The sequence below is a fragment of the Pezoporus flaviventris genome, unplaced genomic scaffold (assembly GCF_033815535.1).
Source record: "Pezoporus flaviventris isolate CSIRO_AGI_PZ_B2104156 unplaced genomic scaffold, CSIRO_AGI_Pfla_v1 ptg000030l, whole genome shotgun sequence".
Classification (NCBI taxonomy): Eukaryota; Metazoa; Chordata; class Aves; order Psittaciformes; family Psittacidae; genus Pezoporus; species Pezoporus flaviventris.
In genome coordinates, this window is record NW_026892578.1 from 2,298,546 (window position 1) to 2,316,372 (window position 17,827).

At 43.2% G+C, this 17,827-nt stretch overlaps 1 protein-coding gene across 4 annotated transcripts in view; it reads left to right on the top strand.

Annotated features, from left to right (window-relative positions):
- Positions 1-17,827, top strand: part of AFF3 (ALF transcription elongation factor 3) — a 321,875-nt gene that overhangs the window by 243,896 nt on the left and 60,152 nt on the right. The gene's annotated exons all lie outside the window — the stretch shown is intronic.

A 17,827-nucleotide genomic window follows, 5' to 3' on the forward strand; every position in this document is an offset into this window, starting at 1 on the left:
CTTCATTTATTCCGAGATGTTCTCTTTTGACTTTTCCAAATCCTTTCCCTGGGAATTACTCTTTTTTTGATGAGATTCTCTGTACGTTTTATGCACAAAAACAATCCCTTTTTTACCCCTAAGTTTTGAGGGATTGGTGTTTTGGAGGAATTTAATTCATTTTTCTTCACTTTTTCTAGAACTGCAGCAGTGCTCCAGGCAGATAAGCAGGGGACCAAATCCTTAGACAGTGTTCAGGTTTTACTCAGCTCTTTTTCAAGCAAAAAATCCATTAACTTCATTGGGAAGCTTGCCCGACTGAGGAATTCAGGATTTGGGCCATAGTAAATGTTATGGTTGGGCCCGTAGGTCTGCACAGGTATTTACCTTAAATGACTTTTATGAAAGAGGATTGATTGAAATATAAGGTAGCTTTCTAAGACGGTCCTGATTTCTTTTCCAGTTTTGGGCACGGGGTGAGGGGGTGGGCGGTGGGGTGGGGGAAGGGGGAGGAGAGACTGTACATTTTAGTGCCTGTGAAAAAGGACTAGCAGATTTACATTTATCCACAAATGAGGTACTGTGTCATGCAGGCTGACACAGAGTAAATTTCCCCATGCCTTGTTGGCAGCCCCCTCTGCTCCGTCTGGCCCCCCGCCCCCCGCCTCCCTGGGAATAAGCAGTAATTGACTCTGGAAGCCAGCTCAGGCCAGGATTTCTCCAGAGCAGAGCCTGTCACTTAGGCTGAATTATATGTTGTGCATGGATGAATAACATTTCTCTCTGCTTGGAAGCTAAGACCGCCAAAATTATCGACCTTTCTCCCCCCTTAAGTTTACAAACACTGTTTTATTTAGAATTTTCTCCCCCCTTAAGGAATAAAATTCCCGAGTGAAATGTATGGGAGGTGGGTGAAATCGCTGGCACGGTTGTAGGGCACACAAGTATATGCTAGGACGAAAGCAAAATGAAAGAGGTGCCAGAGTCATCGTTATGCCCCTCTCCCTGGAGGTGTATGAGTTTGCCCCCCGGAGGCAAAGCAGCTTTTGCACTTGGTGGGGACAATACCGTGACCAAATGTGGGGTGTTTTTTCTCAGCATACTTCCCTGGGGCTGAATGAGGAACATTCCTTCAGAAGTGCCCCTGGAGGTAGTTAATGAGCCCCAAACCCTGCAGTGCTCTGTCTCCCCTATAAAAGAAAAGGGGCAGTGATGGATAGATTCTCCCTAACTCATCAGAGCTGGTGAAGGAGCTGGGTGCAGGCTGCTCCCATCCTCGGGGCTTAAATGTTGCCCATCAGACTTCAGATTCATTATTTATGACCATGTGTTCCCCTCCGTGCCCCTGAAAGCAGGCGTGGGGACTGCAGCTTTCTCACCTGCTCTGCAAACCTCCCTTTGGCTGCCAGGGCACCCTCTGGAGGGCTGTTGGGATGGCTGCGGGTGCACCCTGCAGGGTTGCCTCCTCTAACCTTGCTGCAGCGAGCAAACGGGAGGGCAGGGGTCCAAAAACCCACACTGTGATGGCAGCTTCTGTCTAGTCTTGGCTAAAGTGAGGATGCCTGTGACATTGCTGCTCATTACTTGTGTCCCGGTAGCAACTAAGAGCTCCCCAGTCACACACCAGCGCTTCCCAGCACAAAGGGAGGAGTCAGCTTAAATAAAGCTCCAGTAATTTTGTCGTCTTTTTTTTTTCCAATATTTTCCAGCAGTTTTTGTCACAATTTTTGCTTTCAGATTCTGTTAAAAAGGTAAGTTAGCTAAACTGAAGGAGGGAGAGGGGGAAAAAAAGAGGTTTTAAACATGTAGCCATTGATTTCTTTAGTGTATTGCACTCAGTCTTGTTTTCAGAATGACACAGTAACCCCCAGCAGATTTATGTGCAAACACAAAGATTAGTGACCCAGAAGCTTGACTGAAACAGCTTTTTTGCTTCCAGAAGACAGGTTGCTCTGCACATGCACTATTTTGTCAGGAAAGATGCACTGGCCCCATTAGCTTTTCATTCTCTCATGAAAAACCCTCGGTGTTTGTACAGCCCAGCTTTTGGTTTTAATTTTATTGTGCTCTTCAGCAAAGTGGTCTAGATGTACAGATTGCACAGTTTCTGGGACAAAGAAGAGCAAGAACTTAACTCATATACCTTAATGGTATAGTGCTAGCATACCTTCAATTGACTCTCACAGCCGCTGCCTGAATAGCTTTCAAATGAAGAAAAATGTCTATAACTAAAATATTCAGTGTGTTCTGTTGTTATTTAGCAGTAAGCGGTGTGGTTAAGTCAGGTCTTAAACCTGCTTAATCCCACTGAGCTAAATAGATTTTACTATTGACTCCCATGGTCCCAGAACTCTGACCTTAGGGCTAAAAAAGCTATTTTTTTGCAGTCTGTTCCACTAACCCAGAAGCATTTGCTTGCTGGATACATTTGCAATGGAGAATGTCCAGCTGTAAATTACAGCTGTTTGCAATCATACCCAAACACAACACTCATTATTATTCTTTTGTTCTTTTTAGGCTGAAAAGCCCACCATGAGGGAGACCGCACAGTACTTAATCCACACATTAAATTTACTTGCAGCACATATTCATGTGCAAGATAAGATTTTCCATGAAATAAAGATTTACAGTGGTCCTAAGGCACTTTTATTCCCCTAGCTGCTTTTATTTCTCTGTGCTGTAGTGTAGGCCAAGTGGGTCTGCTGAAGAGTTTTGACCATTTAGAGGAAAGCATTGTACCACCACTGAATTTCCTCTCTCATTGTAATGGGGGAAAGATAGCTCATTCACTGCAGTGCTTGGGTGGTACTTAAGAAACAAGCTTAATTCACTATTGTGATCTAGTCTCCTTTCTGTGTACTTACGCTGGAGGATGCAGTCAGACCATGCTAAGCTCTGTCCGTATGAACCTCAGTGCAGGCATGTAGGGCAGGGGCAGAGTTGAACCTACTCAGCCCCACAGCCATGCAGCTGTGCTGGCAAGCCTGCTCATCCCAGCTGATGAGTCCTGTAAAGACTTCAATTCACTAGCTTACCCTCACCACCTGGGGAATATATACATGTCATCCAGACCTGAACTTTAAGTTCAGGCTATGATAAAGCTGTTTGATTTACCACCTTGTGCTGTCGGTAGAGAAGGCGTCTCAACACTAACATCCGCTTGGCAGTTGTCCTGGGTTCAGCTGTAACAGTCATTTTTCTCTTTCTTAGTAGCTGGCGCACTGCTGTGTTTTTTGCTTTAGTCTGAGAACAATGCTGATAACACTCCTAATGTTTTTAGTTGTTGATAGGTAGTGCTTGCCCCAATCAAGGACTTTTCAGTCTCTCATGCTCTGCTGTTGAGGAGGGGCCCAAGAAGCTGGAACAAAGCAGAGACAGGACACCTGACCCAAACTAGCCAAAGAGGTATTCCATACCACAGCACGTCGTGCCCAGGATGTAGAACTGGGGGCAGTTATCCGGAAGGGCTAGATCACTGCTTGGGCTGGGATGGGTCTCAGTCAGCGGGTGGTGAGAGGTTGTATTCTCTTCCCTCGTTATTTCCCATATCATTATTCCTATCGGTGGCAGCAGCAGTGATTTGTGTTATACCTTAGTTACTGGACTGTTCTTATCTCAACCCATGGGAGTTACATTCTTTTGATTCTCCTCCACATCCCTCTAGGGGGTCAGTGAAAGAACACCTGCGTGGTTCTGAGTTACTGTCTGGGCTTAAACCACAACAGCAGTGTAGACAAGCTCTGTTTGTGATGGTTAGTGAGCTACACAGCCTGTCTGAGCTTCCGTTCACCTTCCTGTTGGGAAGAAGGGGTAGTACTTTGCATTGTCATGTAACCAAGCCTTGTCCATGCATGACTGATAACTGTTAGGACATCAAAATACAGGCTGTGCCAGGCATGAGCTGTTTTACCGTCATGGAACTGGCCAGTTGCACTCAAGATCCTAAAGGGCAAAGGAATTTTCTCCTTGTCCACTGAAGTGGTGATAGGATTGTGGAGCTGAGTGGCAGCTCATGAGAAGCAGTGGAAGCCCACATCTGTGGGGAGAGAGATGTTTGCAAGCAGAGGAGGTGCTGCACAACTCCTCATGGATGCATGCCTGTACTTAGCACTGAGCTGCAACGAAAATTAAACAGAAAAGGTTGGCCTAGGACAATCCAGTGTCTTTCCCTGATATTGTGATAAGGCACAGGATCAATGTTTAGTCCAGTGGGATCTGTAGCATGGCTCTTCTCCTTCAGACAAAGTCACATTGAGATACACCATTTGAGTTAGGAGGCCTGAGGAGGGACTGACTGTAAAGTATTAACACAACAATAAGAGGCAATTTAGACTTTTAATAGATCACTTAAAGCAGGGAAGGCAGCTGTCCAAGCAGCCTTAAAACTTTCAGTAGACAGAGCCAAAGATTTCTGGTTCTCAAGTATCTGCTTCAGCTGTGATTAAGTGAAGCCGTTAAACTTGTGATACCCTAAAGTAAGTAAATAGTACAGTGGCAGCTAGCAAAAATACTGGTGTGCTTTCTGTCACTCACACACTTATGTTTGTGTTGGACTGATCTTTTCGATAACATCGCCTTTTACACCGTGAGAGTCCTCCACATGAGAAGCTACATGGTCAGCTTATCAGCAGAGTGACTCAGCTGGCTGGCTGGCTGGAAAGGCTTCATGTGACAGGTCTGTGTAATCAGTGACAGCCGAGGGGAAGCCTTGGCTTGGCACAGCTGATCTGGGTCCCAGCAGAGAATGACGGAACTGAGATCATGGTATCCGCAGGAGTCAAAAGGCTGGCTGGAGAAGAGTATACACACACGGTGTTCCCTTCCACAGACACAAACACATGGCTCTCACAGTGCTAGCGCATTGCTTAAACTTCCTGGATTATCTCTGAGAGGAAAAAGAGAATACCTCCAACAGGGGATATGGATTTATCAATTGCACCTTACATGAAATCTTTGCAGTTGGGAAATGCTGGTGTCCCACAGTTGCAGCCTTCCCACGTGGTACTGCTGCTGGAAATGGTCTAGTTTCTCAGCCCTCCTAGTTACAGAACTTGAAGGAGGAAGAGTAATGATACATATTGTATATAGGATACTATTTCCATTATTGGAGACTGTTGTGAATTAGCAAAACGAAGAGCTGTGTGGAAGACTTGGAGAGAAAAGGAATATACATCTCTGTAAAACTGGGACTTCATTTCCCTTTATTTAATTTGTGAGCAAGATCTGTGGCTCTCATTTGTTTGCTCTTGGATGTTTTCCTGTACCTTGGCTGTTGCTACTGTTTGTTTAGAATTGTTCTGCCATAGCACTGGAGACATGATTTGGATGTGTTCAATGCAGAGTGGGGAGGTGGAGCAGAGCTGTCCCTTGGAACTGTAACAATTTTGAGCCCTAGCTAGTGATACTAAATACCAAAATTCCTTTGGTGTTTAGCGAAAGTAAAAGAAAACTTATCATATATTTTTTCTTCAAGGAAGTGCCAGCCAAATCTTTCCCACCTCACTATGGGCAACCCCATGTGTTCTCAATTGCTCCCCGAAGATATCTGTGGGGAGGTGATCAAGTCTAGTTCCCAGAAACATTAGCATTTTGAAAAATATCTATCTGCTAAAAGAGAGGTCCGACTGGTAATTTCTCATGTATCTTCTTTGGCTTGCTAGGTCTTTTAAGAATCAGTGTGTGGATAATTGCAGAATTAATGTGGAGGAGAAAAGAGACAAGGTGCAGGTCTGCGGTCTTTCATATATTTGTAAGGAGAAAACAGGTCCCATTGCTGGCTGGCAGCATGAAGAATATGCAAAGTGCTATTGGGAAGAAGAGTGTATATGTGTGCAGCATATGAAGTGCCTCAGCATATGATTAACCTCACTGGGTATGTAGTAAATAGTAGATAACTGTGATCAAAAAAGTATTCATGTGATTCATCAAACTGAGCAACTGTGCATTTTGCAGTGAAGCAGGAGGTCAATCCTGAAATCTAGGGCAAGTAGAGCAATAGGAAATTGCAGGGACTAAGAAGTTAATCATACCGTTGGACTGCTTCCATCTGGTTTTGAAAGACAGAGTCAGTACAGTGCTAGTGAGGACGCTTCACGGCAACAGATCAGGAATTAATTTTTTCAGCAAATCTTCAGCTATCATTTGTGGTAACACAGGCTTATAAAAATGTAATTTAATTTCTCAAGAATAAATCACGTAGGACAAGAAGTGTGAGAGTGTTTTTTAACGTGTGTATCTGAGGGGAGGTGGGGAAAGTGCGAGTTCGGGAGAAAAAGCAAAAATCCAAGAGGAAACAAACATTAACTATATGAAACCTGGAAGGCATAAATGGCCATCCGGTTAAATTGTGCAGGTAATTGTCTTTGAAAAATCAGTTTGCAGCTGGGAAACTTCTAAGTTTTTATGATCCTTGGAGGCATAATCTTGTTTAACGTGTCTGTCCATCTTCATCAGCATGGGTCAGAGGACTGACTTAAAGTATTGTTGAATTGATGCTTTGAACGCCACTCCCATATATCATGAGTACATAGCTATGGGCAGTGAATTTGTCAATGAATTCTGTTTTCCTTATCATTTATATTACTTGTGATATTTCAGTAAGACTTGAACATTCTGCTCCCTTTGGGCAATGACAGTGCCCCTAGGCAATGAACATGTTTGTTGTAAGACAGGGAATTTTAACCTGAATAGCAACTCCAGGAGCTAAAATCTGCTTTATTGGAAGAAGTTGGAGGACAGCTAGTTGATAACATCACGCTTTTCTTACTTCATCAGTGGGATAAGAGAATAGGGAGACCTATACTATGAATGATGTATTGTGCTATTTTTAGCACTATGCTTCAAAAAATAAATGTTATAAATACGTTTGTATCTATTTCCTGGCAGGCTGATGAAAGAGAGCTCAGGTTTACCCAGCACCAATAGCAGGAAACCAGGGATCCCGCAAAACACCACACTTTCATTATCACCTTATTTTAAGGAAAGCTGAAAATTCATAGCAAGCAGCAGCACCTCAGCCTGCTCCAGTTACATGGTGTTAGGTTGGGACTTTTGACCCTTATGTGTTTGTGAATCATGTTGTAGCTGTAGCTCGGGGAGTCTCCAGAGCGGGTGCAGCAACAGAAAGGAGAATTTTCAGTTCCCTTCAATGAGGCAGTAGCCCATGCAGCAGATGGAAGGAGATCCCCCCTCCAAGCTTTAATGGCTCAGTAATCAGCCAGGCACAACAGGGTTTTCTGGCATCAGCCAGATGTGGATGACATGCTCACTCCAGTTGTTTTTGCCTGCCTTCTTGCAAAGGTGGTTTAGAAAACACAGCTGAGTTTCTGGGTTTGCTTTTGTCACTGGTAAGGCCGTCTGCCTTCTGCCCTCTATATTTCTTAATTTTAGTTTCAAGAGTGCTTTCTCCTTGTACTTGGTTTTGTTCTGACCCTGACAGCAATAAAGGTAAGGGCAGTCCTGGTTTGCTCAGGGGAGAGCAGGCATCTTCTGAAGAAGGCCAGTCTCATGAAAGAGCTGTGCTTGCACCCATGGTGGGCAACGGACTCCTCAGTACAGCATCTTAGTGAGCCCCCAGTGGGGACAGCATACAGTCTGTTTCTTGTCTGGCCCTTTGAGGGGTGAAGAGGACACTACACAGAAGCAGAACTGTGGCCGGCTGCTTTGCAGGTACCAAAAAAAGGGTGAGTGTGTACAAAGAAAGAGGTGCCCTGCAATTTCCCCATGGGGATTAATGCATGGCTGAATCAAGCCTGAGATGCTCCTGCAAGGAGATCACATTGTCATGATCTTAGATATTTTGCTCACCCATGCAGTCCCATCCAGATGTCTCCTTTTTTTCACAGCTGCCTCAATTTTTATGTAGGTTGTAAGAAAATTTTTATCCTTTCCGCTCCTCTTGGAGAAGAGTTGGATTTATTTATTCTGCCACTGAGGAAGGGTTCACACTGTTCTAGGTTACTCCCATCTCAGTGAAAGAAAATGTGTGATCTTTGAACAGCCTGGGTTTCCTCCCAGAGTAAAAACTGGAACATTTGTGAAATCTGACAGGGCTCTTAGGGTGGAGGAGCAGCTTCCCACTTAGCTATTTCACATATGCTAGTGTGAAGGTACAGCAGCAGTCCAGTAGGGTCCTATAGCCTGGTGTGATCCACCAAATCTCATACAGACACTTTACCTCGAAAAATATCACAACTGAAAGGTTTTAGGCATGTTTGGTAGTACCTCTAGAGATGTCGCTGGCTAAGGAAACCTTGGGAAGGACTCACATCCAGAACTTTCTGAGAAAAGGATCAGATTCACAAAACTATTTTTGTCTCCTCCCAGACTCCTTTGGCAATGCTGTCATCTTCCTTACAAGAAAGAACCAATGTGTGTTGATACATGCAGGTCATCTTATGGCTACCCATGATTTTGTTTCTAAGTCTCCTGAGGACCTGTACTTGTAACCAAATTCCTATTGAAAGGTCTGTGAAGGGGATACTCTGGAAGAGTCCCACTACAGACCACCGTCAGTCTTACTGCCAGAATCCTGGTGATCCTAGGGGTTGCAAAAGTCTCATCCCCTCCAAGGAGTTGTTTTTTTCCTTCTTCCTGTAAAACAAACAAACAAAAAAACCAAACAAAACCTCCTTTCTTTCTGTGCAGTGCATTGAAATCTAGATACACATTTGGACAATTTCTATGCCCTGCAGGGCTTCCAAAGTAGGGACTTGAACCTGCATTCTTAATATACCCAGAAGCCAAATTAAAATTTTTGGGAGTTTTTGGTTAGCAAGGAATGTTATATCTAGCTGTAGGTCTTGAGCTGGTTAAAGAGGAATCCTTCTTCCATGCATGTGAAAACTCTTTCATGCAGACATCAGGAGGAGGAGGTATGTTTATACATTTTTCAGCCAATGCTGACAAACTGGCTTTGCATGCAAACCTTCTGGTTTACCCAAGGAGTTTGTGGCAGCAGGGAGCATTTTTTCATGGTAAATCTGAAAAGCAAATAGAAAAATGGCAAGGTTCTGGTTTAGCTTCATTGAGAGATGTTTTTCTGCATGAAATGAAACCTTAAATTGTATAATTGTTTTTAACAGTCTGAGTCCCACAGTAGTTCTCTTTGTGGGTCATCAATGGCTCTCATAGTGCACACTAGCAACAATTCTTCACTGATTTTGGTGGCATTATCCCAGTTTTCAAGTGCTGTGGATTTGACCTCAACACTTTGGAAATATCTGCAGCTTTTAAAAATCACATCACTACCTATTTCTGCTTCCAAACGTTGCACAAGTTAATTATTTTGAAGGGAATGACTCACTATACAGACACCAGGATTCAGTTATGGTTCCACTTCAACTCAGCCTATCTCCCAGCTCCCTTGACCCCCTGGCTGACAACCTGATGAGTAGGACTGCAAGGAAGGTGCTCGGGCTCCTGAACTATTGGAGCTTTTTTGATGTCTCCAAAGTCTCCAAAATCTCAAATGGTTCATTTTCCAAAGTTGTGAGGTTTTTCGCTCAGTCAGCATTTTCAGGAGGTCTGTCTGGCGACACTTTCTCTACAACTTATCAGAACAAAAGCTTTCTGCTTTATTTTTCATTATTATCGCTTCCTTTTGGGGTTCTGGTTTCCTGAGAAAATTCAGAATTTGAGAGCTTTGTTCTAAACTGGAATGATATGAAATTTCAAAATCCTCCCCAGAATGGGAGACCTTCCTTCTCAAGAACTCTGTTTATAGTAAGCTGCCCTTTTTGCTGTGAGAGAGGGGCCAGATCATATTATGACTGTGTGCTCTCATGTATTTTTAACTTAGCTGAAAAATTAGGTCTGGATTGAAATTAGGTGTAAAGAGTCTAAGTTCAGATATTACATTTTTATAACCTGAAAATGACATAACTTTAAAAGGCAGAAATAAATAGAAATTACTTAAATCAAATTAGGTATTTTTCCATGGGGTGTGATTTAAATGTGACACATGCTATCTTTAATATAGTCTGCAATCTTCTGGCATTTTAGCAAAATAAAGAAAATCATTTATTTTAAAGGTAGGCAGTTTATACCTAATGAAATATACTTTGAATACCAGTGTGTCTTCTGTATTAGATTGCTATAAAGATTTTAAAGGTCTTTTTCATTCCTGTCTCAGGCGCAAAACTTTTCTTCATACTGGGGGGCTTCTTCACACAGAAGAGAATAGACCTTTCTCTGTGGAAATCTAACAGCCAAATAATTCACAAGTAGCTCTCACTTATTATTCACTGGCACAATCAAGCATAACTGCTCTAAATGAGCAAATGAGTTTGTCAAATAGAAGAATGGGGAAGCAGGGTTAAAGAATCCCACGATTCTGAATTACACAACAGATAAAAGTCATCCCAGAAAAGTCATAGAGGCCTGCCAAGTAAATTTCTTCCTTTGCAGTCACCCCTTAAGACCTTAATATGCTTTTGCAAGGATCTGCTCTGGACCTGGCGTCACACATACCAGGGGAGGTCTGTGTTGTTTCATACCCAGGCTGCTAGTGGTGCTGGCATTGGTGAGGGGAAGCTAAAGCCTGATTCCCAACAGCTCTATGGACTTTGCTTCCCATTCCCATCTTCGTTTTCTTTCTTCCTACAGCCCATTTAGAGAGAAAAGTGGAAAACAGAAACTCTATCACAGGCATCTACCCCCACTCAGCCCCAGAGCTCCATGATTTTGGCTCTCCAAGTTTTCCAGGGGAGCCTTGTCCCAGAGCCTCTGTTGTTGGCTCTCTGGCTTCACCTCATAGAACCTTCATGTCTTGCCTGACCAATCTGCCTTTTCCCCATGCTTCAAAACCACCCTGAGCCTACTGGAGTGCCAGGAGCCGTTCCCAGGACCCCCATCTCCCACCAGCCTCCTCCAGCTGCCCCATCTCAGGGCCATGCAGCAGGAGGCAAGCCCCACTGGAAGCCGCTCTGCCATGCAGTTTCATAATCGAAGCCTGGCAGAAGCTACCCCAGCACCAGCCACTGCTGAAATGTTGGTGTGGCCCCCATCATTGGAAGGGACCAGCCACTCTTGCTGCTGTGCAGGAGAAAGAGGGGTGGCAGGGGGCCAGCACATTGTCTGGTTTAGCAGCCGCATCAGTATATGCCTTTTGCCAACAAGTGGTGGGACGTATCCCAGCTGGGCAGCAGTGGGGGGCCACCAATGCCACCCACCCAGCCAGGGCTGCCCCTCAGCTGCTGGCCCCACAGCCAGACATGGGGCATTTCTGGCTGCACCTTGAGTCTTCCCCATTCAGTTCCCAGCGATAACCATCACTCTTCCCTGCTAATAATGCCCTCAAATACTGATTTCCTGAAGCCACTTCTTTTAAGGTCACGATGTCCCTTTTTCTACAACTTAATAAGCTTGATACCAACCATGGGGAGTGAGAATGGGTTTGTAAATATTTGTATCTTCAGTATTATTCCTTTGATAGCAGATACTAAGACAATATTTCCCACATTAAAAGGGCTCTTGGGGAAGGTTTAGGAACTTTGGCCAGGCAGAAATAGTTGCCTGGAGGAAGAGGAAAAACCTCGGAGAATTACCAGACTCTTTTTTTAAATTTTGAGACAAATGGACTTTTCAAACTTTGGCCTGAAAAGAGATCTGGTCGTGACCTACTATAAATCTCATACGGCCATTTAAAACCTCACAGTGCTCTGGTTAAACAGCATTGCACCAGACAAAACCTCCAGGGCATGGGGACATTGCTGCGGTTTTTCCCTTTCAAGCCTGTATATTGTCCCCATAACATATTGCCAATGTTCACAGGACCAAATGAGACTGTGGCCTTTCTTTAATGTACTCAGAGCTCTTGTGTCAAAAGCCTGTGAGGTCAACAGGAAAACGTGGAATGAAATCTCAGCTGAGTGTCGGTCTTTCCCAGGCTTCCTGGCAATTTCCAACTTCTCATTCTATTGTTTTCATTTAATAAGATAGAGCTTGTCCCTCACTCAATAAAAAAAAAAATAGCTAAAAGAGCTAAGACTGTGAAAATGAGCAGTTTTGTAAAAGCCTGTCAGATCTGGCAGATTCCCACTCTGCTGAACCTAATAACAAGCACACTCATTTTTCCAGCTGGAAACTTTTCCATGTAACCCCTCTCATGCAAACACCTCCCAGGACCTGTGAGAATACAGAAAAAAGCGTTCGGCTTCTGATGTGAAATCTGTAGGCTATGGTTTTGAAATAGGAATGTTGAAAGGTGGAGCTCTCGAAGAACCTAATTTGGGGCTCCTCCAGCTGTCAAATCATCTTCATCTTTCCTCCTCCTCCTCCTGCAGGAGGGATTCACAGCACAGCATCCACAGCACAGCACCTCTCTCTGTTAAAGCTGAAGAAGAAAGCAACAACTGCAAAGTCATTTAGGGGCCAAACCAGAGAACTCTTTGGGAAGACAGCAAAACCTAAACACTCCTCTGAGGTTACCACTCCCTAATTGATACAGAGATGTACTGTGACCTCTGGTTCAACTTCTCTTTTTGTGCTATTTTCTGTATTAGCATGTTTATCTGCTTGTCAGCTGCCACCAAATTTTAACCTCAGACTGCTGATATTTTCTGAGTATTGTGAAAAAATGAATGCATTTTCCTAAATAATTATAAGGGATTTAGTGCTGGTGAAAAGTGCCAGGTTGACACCTGATTATCCAGGAATTTCTCCTTTGTGTTGCAAGCATATCTGCCCCCCTCCTGGAGCCTTGCATTATTCCCATGCGTATTTTTTATGTGTGCATACAAAGAGCACTGTTAAAGCAGACGAGTGGTTTAACGTTCACTGGAGTTAGCTAATCTGAGGCAACACCACATTCTTTTCTGTAAAATGCATGTTATTCTTTACTTCCATTTGTTCAAAATGTAGCATTAACCATTTATTAGGATTACAAGAGCCATGACAAATTTCTGTCATTGTCCACTCAGTATTGCTGTTCTCCTCTGCCTGTGTAAGGTCTCCCACATTGGTTAGACCAGGCAATTACTGCAGATTTTCCCTACCCAAATTATTAGGGTTGTTTTTTATGGCCAAAAGTCTGGTATCACTATGAAACAGCAGTAAATTGGGAATCTGGTTTGCATTGTTCATATGTCAGTAATTTACCACATCAGCCTTTTAAATACACTACTGCAAACTCTATGAATACCTTCTCTGGTTAAAGAGGGAATGTATGGCAAACGAATTCCCGCTGCCCCACATGGAGAAGTCACAATACCGTGTCACAACACACTCCTTGGCTGCTTTGGAGTTCAGATCTGCAGAGATAGCATGCACCGGTGTTCAGCTGCTGAACTGGGAGGGTAGCTTGAAAGGACTGGCAACTGCAAACTCCAGAACAGCATGGACCTACCAGTCAATCCTCCAATCAATCCAAGAGCTACAGGGATGAAGGAAGTGGTGGTCTGGCCAGTGTAAAAGGGGAGAGAATGTGTGTTCCCAGATCATGAAGGGAAGGTAAAATTTGGAAGGAGGAAAGATGAGTCTCTGTTGAGTCAAGAAATTCTATGCTACTTTTTACTAAGGCCGTGCATTGCCTGAAAGAATAGATTTTACAGCACTGTTTTCAGGTTGTGATAGGCTGCAGTTTGAGTGAGTCAAATCTTAGTTTGTGTGAATGTTTAGGGCATTCAAAGGCACTTTCTGCACCTGCGCTGAAAAAAATAATTACCCTCAAAAGTCTCACTTTTCTCTTTTTTTTTTGAGAAGTGACACTCAGCTCACATGGCAACTCCAATTCTAAGATTAACAACACATGTTTCCAAAGCTGAGATGTAAACAGGGTTTGCTTAGTTATGGAATAATTGCCTTAGGTTTGTCTTGCACCTGGTAAAGAACTTGCTAAAGGCAGTATTGCAACCTTGAGGGGTTTTTTAGCTTAATTGCTAACTAAGACAGCATTTTAATAGCTTTTAATCTTTATGTGTCTTTTAATGGGGCAGAGTTTTTTATTTGCTTGCAGGGCCACATGGCTGGGGAGTATCTTATTTAAGTTACATACATCTTTAGTTGACATGACTCATGTTACAATTGGACTGAATGAGCCAGCCCTGTATATGAAAAATAAGCAAACAAATGTAAAACACACCACAATATTAGCAGAACCACAACAAACTAATTGATGATGGACAATACAGTCATTAAATCAAGGTCACAATCAAGATCTGAACCAGTAAATCAGAGCTTTGAGTTATCAAACAAACACATTCAATGCAGAAGGTAATCAGCTTTAAATTATAAGCTTGACATGAGATGGAACTACATCCAGTTTTCCATCAGGAAAAACTGAAGAGAAGCCAGCTCATGTTTCAACCAAGCTCCTCACAACGGTTCAAGTCAACACAAGGCAATCAAAGACTACATTCTTCAGTCCTTGCCAGTGGTGCATGGAAGACTGGTGCTGTTACGGTTCAGCCCATGGAAGTACACCCATCGCAGCAAACTCATTAGGGATGCACAGTTTAGCATTTCCTTCTCATGCAACATGATTATCAAGTATGATTAGTCTTCTGCTCTTATCCTCTCCTGGCCATCAAACTCAAATCAGAGGTCACTCTGAAAATCATATGCTGTTGCAGCTTTTAAATTATTGGTGTCATATTTATGAAAATACTCTTTGAAGAATTACGAGGTAAGAACTGTGAGTAACTTTTGGAATAATTCACCAGCAGTAAATGACAGATTTAAGAATCTGGCATTTGCTTCTAGGCTTGGAAACAATTAGTAAAGACTTTTTGTTTTTCATTGCCAAACACCTATGTGCTCATGCACATGAGAAATAAAGAGGGATCCTTCCCTTAAAGGAAAATAAACTGTTAGGATTTGTCCTTTCATCCCAAGGATCTTTATTTCACGTGGTTGGTGGCTGCCAGCGCAACAAAAGAACGGCTTAGGCCAACATATTGACAGAACTTGAAAATGTGACCAGAAAAGTGGCAATGCTTCTCACAGCTCCATCCTTTTTCCTGAACAGATGGAGCCTGGCTTTCTGGATGTGGTCAGTACATCCTGGCATCTAGACTGTAGATCACTGCTGAATATACCCATGGCCTTTCAGGCAGGAACTACATACAGGTGGGACACACAAGTCTCTTCTGCAGTCCACGTCCCAGCAACTAACGACAACCTTCCCCAGTAGGGAAAGCACTTAAAACCCACATTTAGCAGGAGCCACCTCCTTGGGAATAGCTAATAACCTTGTCAGCACATAGTCTCTCGATGCCTTTTCTAATAATGGTCACTTCTTTACCCTAAGTTAGGAAGCTAATATGAATCTGTTCACATCTTGCCTTGATGACTTTTAATCTAAGACCACAGCTGACATTTGTGCTTTTTATCAGATAAATTCCAATAATCATTAAACACAGTTTTTTTCAAGTCTCCTTCAAATCTGGGCCAGTGTATCTCACATTTCTTGTTCTTATGCCACTCTAGCTATGCTGTTTCATCGTGTAAAATTAGGGATGGCAATATGAATAATTAGTCGCTGTGTTGCTACAGCATCTGACTTAATACTTATTTCCAGTTGGCCATACTGCCTTTCTTTGTATCTAAACTCATGCTGTCTAACCCTGGAGAGCACAGAGCAAGTCTGCAAAGTTTTAGTCCATGAGATCATCCCAGTAATTTGTTACTGCAGGCACTGTCTGTCTAAATTTATTTCCCCATGTTAAATAATTGCGATATTGTTTCTTTAAAACCCTTGACAACAAAAATCAAAACAACCATAAATAATCCACAGACATATGGAAGTGTTTTGGGAAAGAAAGTAAATTGCTGAGACTCCTTAAAAATGGAAATCTACCAAGTAAACCCCAGCAGTCTCTTTGACAGTCTGCTCTAAGACTTTTCACTCGCTTTGATGTTGTTTGTAATTTATGCTCCTCAGAGGCTCATAGATGAAGGAAATCATCTATTTTAATAATGTGAAACCTTCTTCTGGCCACCCGAGATGGGAATTCCTGCTCTGTTTCCTGTGCCTCTCTGAAAGGGCCAAAACAGGAAGGAGGGCTGAAAAATTGCATGGCTGTTAGTGGTCAGAGACGTGGCATCACCTACCATTCCAAAACGTCTGCCCAAACGTTACTTATCTCTCACTGATAAGGCTACGAGTTTAGGAAAGCTGTCTTCCTAAGCTCACTCTCCACAGTAGTGTTATTTCGCTATGTTAGTAATTCATAAGGACAGGTTATATGGTGACAATTATAGTACAAAAGCAATTACTGAAATAGTCCCTTTAATTCAAAATTATTTTAATTACTAGTGATACCTGTCTTTTTTTTTTTTCCTCTCATTTCTGTGCTAAGTCTCTTTGTGATTCAAAAATTGCCACTAGGCTATCACCTTTGGTAATTGCCATTCCCTGAGCTGAGTGAACAAAGGAAAAATTAAACTGGAGTGTGTCAGGAAGGCAGAATAGGAAATATATGATCCTGCAAGAAAGCTACTCTCTTCATAATTACCCTGCAATTGCCAGGTTCAAAATGTAATTTATGAGCAGCATAGATAGAATGGCCACATTAGTCCATTATTTCATGATAATCTTTTCTACTCTTGATTTCAGAAAGGAAGGATTTTTCAGCTCTCGGTGCACTGGCACTGTCAGCAGTTCCTCTAGGCAGTGATGCTATACAACTGCACTTGAAAGATACTCCCCAAAAAATGTCGAGCAGTCACCTAACAGCAAGGTATCATAGAAGGAGGGAGGTACTGTAAGGTACACTTAAATAAACAAAGCATGACCTGGTGGGCTGCCTCAGACACTGTTGACCACATTTGGAAACAGACCCGGAAATGCTTGAATGAGAAAGAAGTTTTCCAGCCTGCTGCTGCACCTTCCACCTGCTGTGAAATACACCAAATGCAGCAAGTGAACCTCATAACACCCCCAGAGTCCATTTTACACTGAGATTGGAGCAGCCTATAAAAGGATGGAGCAGTGGGTAAAGCTGCCAACATGTGTTATGCAGCTGGCATGTGGTTTCAGCCGTAGGGTTGGTGTCCAAGGCCAAGTTTATACTTCAGTCAGGTTGGGGCAATGACTTATGTAGCCATCGGAGTGAGTTTTAAACGCAGACCTAGGGGACACTCGTGGCCAAACAGAGCTCAGGAACAGTTCAGTGCTCACACAGTTACACTTGGGTGGGTTTCAGTGGGATCCAGTACTTCAGATGTGTCTCACCAGCGCTGAGCAGAGAGGAACGATCACCTCCCTCCACCTGGTGGCAGCACTCCTCTTACTGCAGCCCAGGGTGCTGTTGGCTGCCTTTGCCGCGACGAAGCATTGCTAGATCATGGTGAGCTTGGTGTCTGTCCATCAGGACCCTTAGGGCTTTGTCTGCCAAGATGCTTTCCAGACAGTTGACCCCCTTGGCTGGTGCATGGTGTCTCACCCAAGTGTTACAAGCCCAGGCCACAGAAGTCCAAAAATTCTGTCTAGTGGTGCACAGAGGCACCTTGCTGGGCAGATCTGCATCATTCACCTACTTCACATGTTTCAGTCACCAGCGCCACAGACCACAGAAAAGCTGGCTCTGCAAGCTTCCTCTCCTTCCCACCTCCTACGATTCTCCTCCACCCTCTTTTTTTTGCCTGCCTTATGTCCCAGTTCTTCATTCAGTTTTTTTCACCATTGAAATCTTTCTAGTTAAACTAAAAGAAATGAATGCTTACATTTTGCATTTTGTGGTCAACATCCCTATAAAGCTAACTTTGTCAAGAAAGTTTATACTTTTTATCAGCAAATAAAACCAGAATCAATTTTGTTTGTTTGCAAACCCAGGAGGGTAGCAATGCTTTGTTTCACATTTGGGCTGGTTTTGAAGTATTTCGTCACAACTGTGAGATGACAAAGTTA